The sequence below is a fragment of the Mobula birostris genome, chromosome 13, assembly GCF_030028105.1.
Source record: "Mobula birostris isolate sMobBir1 chromosome 13, sMobBir1.hap1, whole genome shotgun sequence".
Classification (NCBI taxonomy): domain Eukaryota; kingdom Metazoa; phylum Chordata; class Chondrichthyes; order Myliobatiformes; family Myliobatidae; genus Mobula; species Mobula birostris.
In genome coordinates, this window is record NC_092382.1 from 370945 (window position 1) to 384901 (window position 13957).

At 44.0% G+C, this 13957-nt stretch overlaps 1 protein-coding gene across 5 annotated transcripts in view; it reads left to right on the forward strand.

The window, feature by feature from the left end:
- Positions 1 to 13957, forward strand: part of LOC140208170 (NACHT, LRR and PYD domains-containing protein 3-like) — a 39867-nt gene that overhangs the window by 4577 nt on the left and 21333 nt on the right. For 2 of the 5 annotated variants that reach the window (XR_011888677.1, XM_072276657.1), the window contains exon 1: positions 8637 to 8743. The exons of 1 other annotated variant lie outside the window; for it this stretch is intronic. The gene's annotated coding sequence lies outside the window, so the exon portion shown is untranslated. 2 more of the 5 variants (XM_072276660.1, XM_072276658.1) reach the window with 2 other exon arrangements.

The following is a 13957-nucleotide window of genomic DNA, read 5'->3' on the forward strand; positions in this document are numbered from 1 at the left end:
TGTTTTGTTTTACACCAGCTTCAACACTGCTAAAAGTTCCGCAGAGATGGAGTTACGGAATACACCTCGACAGGGTTAACACAGTTAAAACAGCAAGTGGAACTTCAGTTTCACCACTACAAAATAGCTGAGTGTTCAGTATTCATGGTGGTCATAAGGAAACTCAGAGCATGTGAGGTTGGGACAGTTACTTCCTTTTTCGTTTAGTTCTGGTGGGCCTCTTCCTCAGTCACAAGGGTAACGGACCACCAGAGCTTCAAGGAGTGTTGGATATTTTTATCACTCTGTAGTCATAGCCCTTCAGCAGAGAGAAATTGGCCTCAGGATCCACTGTGGGTTCTAGGATGCTGTGAGCATTTACTGTCTGGAATATACTATGCCTGGGCTGGACTGAAGAGATGACTAATGAATGTTAGGATTGTATTTATGCAAATCTTTTTAGAATTTCAGAAACATCTTGCAATCGGTCAATATTTGTGATAAAATAAAAACGAAAAATCTCTGTACTCTGTTTCCAAGGCTATTTTTACCATTGAATATTAAAATATATTGCTTCTGTTCCACTGCGGGAAACGTGGCGCCTAACCGACCTGGTGTAGATCCCACTCAACAACAAAATAATCAACACTATGCCCAATTTATCTGTGGATACATTATGAAATGTATCAGGAGCCATTTTGCGAACCACGGCGCGGGGGTCCGCCCGATCCCCGTCCAGACAACGGTTCCTCAGGTTACATTCTGTCATGGGTTGGTGTAGGAGTGTTATTTATTTATTTATTTATTTGAACTGGGAATAGCTGATACATTGCAGCAAATTAGCGGCAGAAAAGATTCCTGAGAGTGCTGGGCCATTCGTCATAATCCTGGGACGAGGAGTCCAGGAATATGGAACTTCCAGTGTTTGGGGTTCGCCCGAGCTTACTGCCTCTACAGATAAAGCAGACGTTTCGGACAGATAGGCACGGGTTGCGGGGAATTCTGATTACACTGTCCTGTGTGAGACAGGGAAGAGATGTGCGAGCCTCTTGGGGTGGTTTGGGACCCTGTGAGGACGGGCCCTGGGATACCACACAGATTTTAACTCATATATATATAAGGGTCCCGTCATTCAAGTTTCCCAGGCGTGTGAGATGATGCGATAGTATTTATGTTCTGTGCTCAGATGTTTGGTTCTGGAGTTCCTTTGGAAGTAAAAAAAAAAGAATGAGTTGCCATTCCTTCCCTCACAGTGAGAGACTGTGAGTTAATGGGCTGTTCCATGTTTGCAGCAGTAAACGTGGGCCCGGGGTTTAGTGTTCAATCCGTGTTTGCAAAGTCCCTCTTACTGTCTCCTGTCTGTCAGCTAGTGGGAGTCAAATAGAAACTCAAGAAGGAGATGCTAAAGACAGACGCATCGATATTACAGAAGTGCCAGCATTACAGTGGTGTACAAGGAATTCCAGAGGCATGAAAAGGGGAATTGGACAGAATTGATTGGAAATGATCACTTGCAGGGATGGTAGCAGAGCAGCCATTTGTGGGAAGTTGGAGGGCTGGTAAGGTTGTAAAAACCAACAGAATGCAACAAAAGTTGTTAAAAAAAAGACAGAATACCAAAGTAAACGAACCAATAATTTTAAAAAAAGGTTTCTAAACGTTTCTTCAGATACATGAAGTATAAAAGAGAGTCACGACTGGATATCAGAACGCTGCAAAACGTTACTGGGGATGTAGTAAATGGGGACAAGGAATGGCAGACGAACTGAATAAGGATTTTTAACCAGTCTTCAGGGAGGACGATACTAGCAGCATATTGGAAGTTCCAGGCGTCAGGGAGCATCAGGTGTGTGATGTTACCATAACTAAAGAGAGGTTTCTTGGGAAACTGAAAGGACTGAAATTAGATACGTCACCTGGACTAGATGGCGTGTACCTCAGAATTCTAAAAGTGGTGGCTGAATAGAACATGAGACATCAATAATGTTCTTTCAAGGATCACTAGCCTCTGTAGTGGTTCTGGAAGACTGGAAAATTGCAAATGTCACTTCACTCTAAGAAAGAAATGGGGCAGAAGGGAGCCCATATGCCAGTTTGTCTGACCTCAGTAGTTGGGAAGATATTCGGCTGGATTTCCTCAAGGGAAAATCTTGCCTGACAAATCTGATGAAGTTCTTTGAAGAAATAACAAGCATGATTGACAAAGGAGAAACAGTTGATGTTGTGCATTTGGATTTTCAGAAGGTCATTGTTACGCTTCCACACATAAGGTTGCTTAACACCCTAAGAGACCATGGTATTACAAGATGGATTCTGACATGGATAAAGCAGTGGTTCATCGGAATGGGGCAAAGCGTGGGAATAAAAGAAACCTTTCCTGGATTGCTCCCAGTGACTAGTGATATTCCAGAGGAGTTTGTGTTGGAACCGATTCTTTTTAGGTCATATGCTAAAGATTTGGGCGATGGAATTCGTGGCTTTGTTGCAAGCTTACAGACAGTATGAACATAGGTGGAGGGGCATGTGCTTTTGAGAAATTAGAAAGGCTACAAAGGGACATGGATAGGTTAGGAAAATGGGCAAAAAAGTGGAATACAGTGTCGAGAAGTGTATGGTCGTGCACTTCGGTAGAAGAAATGAAAGAGTTAGCTATTTTCTAAATACCACAGGAAACTGAGGTGCAAACGTACTTGGGGGTTCTTGTGCAGGATTCCCTAATGATTAATTTGCAGGTTGAGTCTGTGGTGAGGAAGGCAAATGCAACGTTAGCATTCATCTCAAGAGGAATAGAATATAAAAGAAAGGATGTGAAGTTGAAACTTTATAAAGCAGAGATGAGGCCGCAATTGGAGTGTTGTGAGCAGGTTTGGGCCTCTTAACTCCGAAAGCAATGTACTGAATCTGTACAGGGTTCAAAGGTAGTTCGCGAAAATGATTCCACCATTGAATGGCTGGTCATATGAGCCGTGTTTGACGGCTCTGAGACAGTATTCACTAGAATTCAGAAGAATAAAGGGTGACCTTATTGAAACTTATCGAATGATGAAAAAACATGATAGAGTTGATGTAAAGAGGATGGTTCCTCTAGAGGAATAGTCTACGAGCATATGGTATAACCTCAGGACAGAGAGGCGCCCTGTTAGAACGGGGATAGTCGGAATTTATTTTGCCATGGAATGTTGAATCTGTGGAAGTTTTTTTTTTGCCACAGGCTGCTGTCATGACCAAATCTTTATGTATATTTTTGGCAGAGATTGATAGATTCCTGATTGATCAGGGTATGACAGGATATAGTGAAAAGATGGAATATTGGGAACAGGAAGAAATTTGCATCACCATGATGAAATTGCGGAGCAGGCTCGATGGGCCAAATGGCCAAATTCAGCTGCTATATCGTATGGTCGGATGAAGATAGAACACACCATAGAACATAGAATAGTATATCACGGGAACACGCTCTTTTTGAATCAGACCCGGAATCATTTTCCTGAACCTCCTTCCGAGCCGCAGTGGCTGGAATTTCTGCGAGAAGTGAGGAAGGTGCAAGACAGGTATATTACAAAAAAGAAGAAATTTTCGAATGGAAAAAAAAGATGCAACCGTGGTTGACAAGAGAAGTCAAAGCCAAAGTTAAAGCAAAGAAGAGGGCATACAAGGAAGCGAAAATTAGCGGGAAGACAGAGGATTGGGAAGTTTTTAGAAGTTTACAAAAGGAAACTAAGAAGGTCATTAAGAAGGAAAAGATTAACTATGAAAGGAAGCTAGCAAATAATATCAAAGAAGATACTAAAAGCTTTTTCAATTATATAACGATTAAAAGAGAGGTGAGAGTAGATATAGGACCGACAGAAAATGATGCTGGAGAAATTGTAATGGGAGATAAGGAGATGGCGGAGGAACTGAACGAGTATTTTGCATCAGTCTTCACTGAGGAAGACATCAGCAGTATACCGGACACTCAGGGGTGGCAGGGAAGAGAAGTGTGCGCTGTCACAATTACGACAGACAATTACTCAGGAAGCTGAATAGGCTAAAGGTAGATAAATCTCCAGACGAGATGGAATACACCTGCGTGTTCTGAAGGAAGTAGCTGTGGAGATTGCGGAGGCAGTAACGATGATCTTTCAAAAGTCGATAGATTCTGGCATGGTTCTGGAGGACTGAAAGGTTGCAAATGTCACTTCGCTATTTAAGAAGGGGGCAAGGAAACAAAAAGGAAATTATAGACCTGTTAGCTTGACGTCGATGGTTGGGAAGTTGTTGGAGTCGATTGTCAAGGATGAGGTTACAGAGTACCTGGAGGCATATGACAAGATAGGCAGAACTCAGCATGGATTCCTTAAAGGAAAATCCTGCCTGACAAACCTATTACAATTTTATGAGGAAGTTACCAGTAGCCTAGACAAGGGAGATACAGTGGATGTTGTATATTTGGATTTTCAGAAGGCCTTTGACAAGGTGCCACACATGAGGCTACTTAACAAGGTAAGAGCCCATGGAATTACGGGAAAGTTACATACATGGATAGAGCGTTGGCTGATTGGCAGGAAACAGAGAGTGGGAATAAAGGGATTTTATTCTGGTTGGCTGCAGGTTACCAGGGGTGTTCCATAGGGGTCCGTGTTGGGGCCGCTTCTTTTTACATTGTACATCAACGATTTGGATTATGGAATAGATGGCTTTGTGGCTAAGTTTGCTGATGATACGAAGATAGGTGGAGGGGCCGGTAGTGCTGAGGAAACGGAGAGTCTGCAGAGAGACTTGGATAGATTGGAAGAATGGGCAAAGAAGTGGCAAATGAAGTACAATGTTGGAAAGTGTATGGTTATGCACTTTGGCAGAAAAAATAAACGGGCAGACTATTATTTAAATGTGGAAATAATTCAAAGTTCTGAGATGCAACAGGACTTGGGAGTCCTCGTACAGGATACTCTTAAGGTTAACCTCCAGGCTGAGTCGGTGGTGAAGAAGGCGAATACAATGTTGTTTCATTTCTAGAGGAATAGAGTATAGGAGCAGGGGTGTGATGTTGAGGCTCTGTAAGGCGCTGGTGAGACCTCACTTGGAGTACTGTGGGCAGTTTTGGTCTCCTTATTTAAGAAAGGATGTGCTGACGTTGGAGAGGGTACAGAGAAGATTCACTAGAATGATTCCGGGAATGAGAGGATTAACATATAAGGAACGCTTGTCCGCTCTTGGACTGTATTCCTTGGAGTTTAGAAGAATGAGGGAAGACTTCATATAAACATTTCGAATGTTGAAATGCATGGACAGAGTGGATGTGGCAACGTTTTTTCCCATGATATGGGCGTCTAATACGGGAGGGCATGACTTAAGGATTGAAGGGCGCCCATTCAGAACAGAAATGCTTAGACACTTTTTTAGTTAGAGGGTGGTGAATCTATGGAATTTGTTGCCACGGGCAGCAGTGGAGGCCAAGTCATTGGGTGTATTTAAGGAAGAGATTGATAGGTATCTGAGTAGCCAGGGCATCAAAGGTTATGGTGAGAAGGAAGGGGGTGGGACTAAATGGGAGAATGGATCAGCTCATGATAAAATGGCGGAGAAGACTCGACGGGCCGAATGGCCGATTTCTGCTTCTTTGTCTTATGGTCTTATGGTCTAGCCCACTCCATTTTTTACAGATTCTTTCTCATGTTAGGGGCCCAAACCTGCTAAGAATACTCTAAGGGTTGCCTCATCAGGATTTTATAAATTCTCAAGAGTACGTCCTTTCTTTTATATTACAGTCCTTTTGAAATGAATGCAAAGATCTCATTTGCCTTCTTCCCCACCAACTAAACCTGTATATTAATCAGTAAGAAACTTGCACAAGCACTGTCAAGTATCTTTGCGCCCTAGTTTTATCTTGAATTTGAGCCAGCCTGTCCATTATGTCCACACAATTCAAATGGGAAAACTGCATATTATTCTCATGTACCGTGGTGCAATGAAAATCCCGTTTAGCATATCATCCATACAGATCAATAGAACACAAAAGACAATTGATGTGATATAAAGAAAACAATAACAGAGTGTAACTGCATCATAGTACAGACTAGAAAGAGTTCTGGGAGTGTTGGTGCTTGGGATGTAAACCTGGGATGAGGAATCCGCGATTATGGAACTGGCAGTGTTTTGGCTTTGGTTTTGGCCCAGCTTTATGCTTCTACAGATGGAGCTGAATATTCCTCCTTCTGCAATGAAGCAGAGTTTCCAGTGGGGTTGGTGGATATTGGTTGTAAGGCATGAGCTGTAATGAGAGGTTGGACACACTCTGCGCTGTAGGAGAATGAATTTAAATTGAGTGTTCTACACAAGTCCATTTCGTGTGAAATTTAAATCATTCCAGTGTAAAACTTGGGTTGTTTCTCTAGACTGGTGCAGGCAGGGGTGATACTTGAATGAGGTTTATAAGATTATTGGAGGCATAGGTAGAATAGAGAGAAAATGTTTTTCTCCCAGTGTTGAAATGTCTAATGCCGGATGGGGTATTTTCAAAGGAGATGTGAGAGGCAGGTTTTTATTTTTCCACAGAGAGTGGTGTGGCTCAAATGTGGTCCCTAGGGTGGTGGTCGAGGCAGATATATTGAGAACTTGCAAGGGATGTTTAGATTGGCAAGTGAATGAGAGGTAAATAGAAGGATTGTGGCCATTGTGCAGGCAGAAACAATGACTTGATTTGGACATTTGATCACCAATTTAATTGGTTGAGCACAGCATTGTGGGCCGAAGGGTCTGATCCTGTGCTGTACTGTTCTATGTTCTGTGTCTCTTGTTGTGATGTTTCGGGGGTAACGGAGGCAAGAGATGTGAATGGGAACATCAGCTCAGCTGGAGCCCAATGTGGGAAATGTGAGATCACCCACTTCTGCAGGAGAAACAGAAACACTGAGTGTATTGTAAATGGTGAGGGACTGAGGTACAGTAGGTAGCGAGGGAGGTCAAAGGTATATTGAATTTATTGCAAGAGTTATTGGGTATAAGTTGGTCTACCTGTGACACTTCTGCCCCCTTTCCTCTTCTCTCTCTCTCTCTCTCTCTCTCTCCGCCCCCCCCTCCTTTTCTGTCAGAGCCAGATTTCCGACTCTTCGTCCGATGTCTCGATCTAAGGCCTCCTCTTGTGCCAAGGTGAGACCACCCTGCGGGTGAAGGAGCAACACCTTATATTCCATCTGAGTATCCTCCAACCTGATTGTATGAATATTGAATTTTCCTTCCGTAAACACCCCCCCCCCACACACACGCATCTGTATTCCCCACTCTGAACTTTCATGGTTTTATTTCTCCTCACCAGTCTATTACTTCCCCCTAGGTCACCTATTTCCCTTTCTCCTATTGAGAAGTCTCAGATTCTCCTGCAGCTCTTGATCTGCCCATCACTTGACTTCACCTATCACCTTCTAGCTCGTCTCTTTCTCCTCCCCGTCCTATTTTATTCAGATATCTTCCCCCTTCCTCCTCAGTAATGAAGAAGGCTCTTTTTTCAAAATGTCGACTGTTCACTCTTTTCCATACTCTTAGCCTGATGTGCTAAATTCCTCTCGCATTTTGTATGTGTTGCTTTGTATTTACAGCGTTTGCAGAATTCCTCGTGTTTAAGTAAACTAATTACCGTAATAATTACTTGGGCTTTACTGAGATTATATCTGGAATATGGTGTAAAATCCCGCTCCCCACACTAACATGGGTTATACAGACCAAAGAACAAACTGCCGGAGGAACTCAGTGGGTCGGGCAGCATCTGTGGAGGGAAATGGACCGTCAACATTTCGGACCGAGACCCTCCCTCTGGACTGAGAGTGGACGGGAAATAGTCAGAGAAAAGAGGTGAGGGATGGGGATGGGGCAAGAGCTGGGGAGTGAGAGGTGGATCCAGGTGAGGGGGAGGTGGGAAGGTGGAAATAGTGTCGGGGGTGGGGGGTGAGAGGTTGGGGCAACACGGGGCTGCAGAAGATGGAAATTAATTCCATAGAGGATTAACAAAGAGGTTGGAGAGTATTTGTTATAGCGATTCACCAGCCTGATTCCTGGAGGATGATGAAGAGTCAGTGATTGTCTTCACATAAAACAGAGATCAGCAGATGTGTGAAGACCGAAGGGATCGAGGAAATAAGGATCAGGTAGAAACATGTGGCTGAAATGGGGGAGCAGCCGCCATCTTGTTGATTACTTGAGGGGCTGAATTGCCACCTCCTGATGTTTCTTACATGAAGTTTTAGTGTTGTTGTCCTGTGAGGCCGGTGGAATGTGAATATAAATTAGTGTTTATAAGCATGGAAGTGATTTGAATGAAACCTGCACGATTCCTGTTTGGGTCTGAATTGTGTGTCAGAACGGGATGGAAATTGAACCCGTAACTCTGAGACCTGGGGGTGCGGTGGATGGAGCTATGGGGACGGGGAAGGTGAAGAGGGAATATTAAAAATGTAGCTGGTGTGAATATGGAATAATGTGGAAAATGCGGCAGGTGGGTCGGGCAGCGTGTGAGGGGCGAGGAGCAGAGTCACCGTTTCAGGTGGGAGTCGCTCCACACATCACGTGATCCCGCTTCCCACTCCTATTTCGACGCATATCAGTAGCATCTGCAGAGTTTTGCTTCCTAGGCCCCGCCCACGCACTGATGACGCGGCTATCATTTAGCAAGTACTCCAACCCCCGGATGGGCGGTGGTTTTCTTTACGTGCTGTGTAGAATCGGATCGTTGGTGGGAAGCTGTGGACGGCTCACTTGTCTGCGGGGCAAAGAAATCAAGCTCCCATTGGTGAGTATTGAGGCCGGTCCCGAGTGGGGAACGAGACCAAAAATTTCCCATCGGTAAGAACTGAGGTCGGTCCCGAAGGGCGTGGCCTGATATTGGGCAGTGAGGCCCGTTAACTTCCCCGAACTGACGGCTTCGTCGCGCTTCCTGGATGCAACCTGCCGGGGTCGGTCCGGGTTCTGGGACTTTTACACCGACCCGCCTGAGATGAGCCGCGCTCAGTACCTGTTGCTCTGATCCTAGGAGGGGATCAAGTGGTGATGCTGGGACGAAACTCATCCGTTGAGTTGCACCTGGGGAACCTGTATCCCATCACTTGAACGATATGTATCAATCAACTTGTTCATCCTCTGTCCAGTATGTATCTCAATATATTTCAGCAATCTTTCTTGTAAACTTTTCTTACATTGTGAAGTGTTTTTTTTACCACATTGAGTTTTCAAAGAGGTGTCACTGAATACAGCGCGATGTAGGGTAAAATCAGCCGTTATAATTTTAGTTTCACTGTTACAAAATGGCTGCAGTGTTAATCTTTGTCATAATGTAACGCACGGCATCTGTGGTGAGTTTGTTATTTCCTTTTTCGGTTAAATTTGGTGAGCCACTTCCTCCGTTTCCAGGGTAACAGCCCGTCAGAGCTGCTAGGGGTGTTGCAGATTTTCATATCTCTGTGGTCACCGCCTCTCAGCGTAGAGACAGCGGCCTCAGGAGCAAATGCAAGAGAAGGACAGTGGCAGGAAAGGATGCTGTGAGCATTGACTGTATGGGATGTGTTACACCAGAGTCGGAATGTACTCAGAGCTTACAAACTGGTGGGGGTGAAGGTGGCATTTACACAAAATTGTTGAACAATTCGGGGTGTGCCAAACAATTTGCAATCAGTTAATATTTGTGCAATAAATAGAGGGAAAACAAAAACTACAGCTGTTTGCAATTTAAAGCAAGAAGAAGAAAACACTGGAAACGCTCAGCAGATCTGCAGCATCTTGGAGAGTCCCACTTCTGAAAGTGGGTCTTTCACCATTTCTCCTTTCACAGATGTAGCCTGATGTACTTAGTTCCCAGCATTTTCTATTTTATAATTTTACATTTTGTTCCTGCTACACTGCGGGAAACATGGCAGCCGACTGTGCTGGGTAAGATCCCACACAGCACTAAAGTAGTGATCAAATGTGCTTGCATCGCCATTCAGTACGATCATGGCTGATCATCCAACTCAGAACCCTGTACCAGCCTTCCCTCCATACCCACTGATCCCTTTCGCCACAAGGGCCATATCTAACTCCCTCTTAAATATAGCCAATGGAACTGGCCTCAACTGTTTCCTGTGGCAGAGAATTCCACAGATTCACCACTCTCTGTATCTGCATCCTCTCACAATCTACTGAACAGTGAACCTGCCTGAGCCCCGGCCTCGGCAGAGGATCATTGGGTTCCAGTTTCACCTTAGTTTGTGAATCGGAAATGGCAGGAACACCGCGGCAAATTGCCGGCACCAATACATCCCAGGGGTGTCTGTGTGCGAGTTAGATTGGGAAGGAGTCTCTGAGAATATAGAACTGGCAATGCACAGGCTGCAGTCCAGATTGGTAATTGCACAAAAAAATAAAGCGTACCAGGGGAGTTTGTGTGTGGGTTAGGATATTAGGATGGAGTCTCGGAGAATATGGAAATTGCAGTATACAAGCTTCAGTCCAGGTTGGTAACTGTACAGCTGGGATCGGAATTCCTCAGTCTGTAGTGAAGCTGAAGTTAGGGCGTTTGGACTCTGGTTGTGGGGAAATCACCGTCTGCACCACTCAGTGGGATGTCATGTCTGTCAAGTATACTGGAGATTTTTGAAGAGAACTATAAGGATAAATGAAGTTGGGTAGTGATGTTGTCCATGTGGACTTTGGTAAAGGTGAAGCCTCTAGCAAGATCCTGCATGCCAGCAGATCTGAAAGGTTCGGGCATGTGGGATTCACTGGGGATTGCAGAGGACGGTCAGACCAGAGTCTGATGATGAAAACATATTTAATGAATGGGGCTTGTGACGAGTGGAATGTGTGTGTCAGTATTGAGACCTCTGTAACTCATTGATCATGCCATTAATTTGACATGAATTTACATGGCATGGTTAACAAGTATGACATAATATTCGGGAGTCTGCTTCAGATTGCAACAGGTCACAATCAGTTTCAAGAGGTCCTTAGGTCAGATATGGAGATGGGCTGAGAAATGGGAGATGGTGCAACATGGACAATCAGACCAGGGTAGGACTGGTATAGTGAATGGGAGAGCACGGGGTGTTGTGGAACAGAGCAACCTGGCAGTACAAGTATACAGTTCACTGAAAGTGGACATACAAGTATAGAAGGTCGAAAAGAAGGTTTAATCATGCTGGTCTCCATCAGGCACGGCATTGAGTTCTCGATTATGGACATTATATTGTAGTTATATAAATTGTTGTTGAGACTACACCGAGTACAGTTGTGTTCACCCTATTGTAGGAAAGAGATTATCAAACTGGAGAGGGTACAGAAGAGATTGTTGAGGATGCTGCATGGACTAGAGGGCCCAGTAATACGGAGAGGTTGACCGAGATATATCCTGATTCCACAGGAGAATGAGGGTGACACTGTAGAAGTTTATAAAAGCAAGAGAGAATATAGATAATGTTGTTGGTCGTGGTATTTTCCCCAGGGTTCAGGGTTCAGGATTCAAAACTGATTAATGTCTTTCCAGTACACAAGTGTAAAGGAGAACAAAATAATTGTTACTGTGGATCCAAAGCAAGACAGAGAAAAACGATAGAGACCACATTAATAATAAAAAAAACAGTATACATACAGTATGATAGCTTAAAAATAATGATTGTATGTCCATAAGGTGGCGTTAGGCACAGGAGTGCCTGGACATATGGTGACTGTGTCATGTGACCGGCAACAATAAATATAGAAATCAGTCAGGTTTTATAAACAAACAAACATTTATTGAACTCTGCTCGACATTAATAAAAAAAAATAAACAAACGAAAACCTTAACCAGAAGTAAACTGCTGTGCGGCCATTTAACAAACCGCCAAACTCAGTATTAGTTCTTAAAGCGGTAAATGCGAACACAGTCTTAAAGAGGTAAATTGGAACACAGTTCTTAGAATGGTAAATTTGAAAGTCCAAGAGATTTATACAGTCAACTAGGAGAGGCGTTCTTGAAGTAAAACATTCTTTGAGGAGCTGATGTTCCTACTGGTCCCAGCCGATACCTGCTTGCGCTCAGGATTCACGATGACGAAAATAAAACAGTTGAAAGGAACTGTCCGTTCCCTCTGTAGAATAGACAGTGCGCAACGTTTTCTGCTTTAGCAGAGGCTATCTCATGCAGATCACTCTTTCTTGAATGAAGAGTCAATAATCGTCGATCCTCTCCAATACTGCCAAACGATATTAGCTTTACTCGACTCCTTCAGGTCAGGAAATTTTAAACTAGTGGTAGTGGATGTGTAGAGAGGTGGGTTAATGAGTGCAGGTGTTGATCAAGCTTACTGCTGAGGTAAAATAATTGTTTTGAGGCTGATTATCCTGGCATGGATATTGCGTAGCCTCTTCCCCGATGGATGTGACAAACAATCCATGACCAAGGTGCATGGGGCCCTTAATGATATTACTGGCATTTTTGCAGCATCGTTATGTGTATGTGTGCCTGATGTCGGGTAGGCCTTGCTCGGGAGTTTAGATTTGCAATTGTGTGTGAGCAGTGTGTACAGTTGTGGTCCCAGCACAAGGCTGAGGGTCACACAGTTGAGTATGATGGGAAGGGAGGACCATATGTGAACCCTGACTGTCTGTCGTCTGTTGGTTAGGAAGTCCACCACCCAGTTGCACAGTGCTGTGTTTAGACGGAGGAGGAGGAATTTGTTCAGCAAGGTCAGTGGGACAATAGTTTGAATGCCAAACTGAAATCCAGAAGCAACATTCTGACACAAAAGTTTTTGATTTCTAGATGTGTCAGGCCAAGGTGAATGAGGGATGCTTTGTCATCTGACATAGAGCCATTCGGTTGGAAAGCATATTGGTGAATGCCCAGTGAAAGAGGGAAGGGGTTTTTGATGTCCGTTTAAAGCACTCAATGCTGATTGGTGTCAGGTCCACCGGGCAGTAGTCGCTTTGTTCTCGATGTGTAGAGTTCTTTGGTACAGGCATGGTGGCGGTTGATTTGAAGCATGTGGGACCGGCAGCCTGGATGTGTGAAGTGTTGGCCATGGCTGTGAAGGTTCAATGCGTTAATGTGCACACCACTCAGCTCTGAGGCTGTTAACTTTCCTGGCTGGCTTCTGTTGCATTCTTCGAAATATTGTTTAGAGTGCCATGGAGGTGGACATCACTGGTACAGTCAAGCCTATTTTTTCCTTGCGTAGTCTGTAAACCTTTGCTGCCCAGTCACATACACCTGGATTCGTTTCCCAGCCGATGGGCACAGATACAAAAGACCAGAAAGATCGGAGAGACCTGAGAGGTAGTCTCAATACACAGAGGTAGTGAGTAACTGGAATGAGCTGTTCAGTGCTTGCATCGTTGGTTATTGACCCCAGCTTCAGTATTCTCACCGTGTTTGGAAATTCCCACTCACTCTCACCTGTCTGTGAGCAGCTGGAAATGAAAGAAACACTCAAGATGCTGGAGACCTGAAATCAACTCAGAAATTGTTCAAAGCCATTCTGACACAGGGTGTTAAACCTGAAATATTATCTTTCCACAGATTATCTTTATCCATTGAGTGTTCATTTCATTGGCAGCTTTTTAGTACGTTGCCTTGGAATGAGTTCAGTCTGTTGTGAAATGGTGCTGTGTGCAACTGGGAAACTGGGTTGAAACCTATCAAATAGAATCCCTGAATGTTGTAAATCTGGTCAGCTGCATCTTGGGCACTAGTACCCAGGACATATTTACGGAGCTGTGTCTCAGAAAGGCGGCGTCCATTATTGAAGACCTCAAGCAGCCAGGGCATGCCCTTTTTTCACTGTTACCATCAGGTAGGAGGTGCAGAAGCCTGAAGGCAAACACTCAGGAACAGCTTCTACCCCTCTGCCATCCAATTCCTAAATGGCCTTTGAAGCTTTGGACACTATCTCACATTTTTTTTAATATATAGTATTTCTGTCTTTGCACATTCTTAAACAATCTATTCAATGTACGTAATTGATTTATTTATTTATTATTATGTTTTATTTCATTT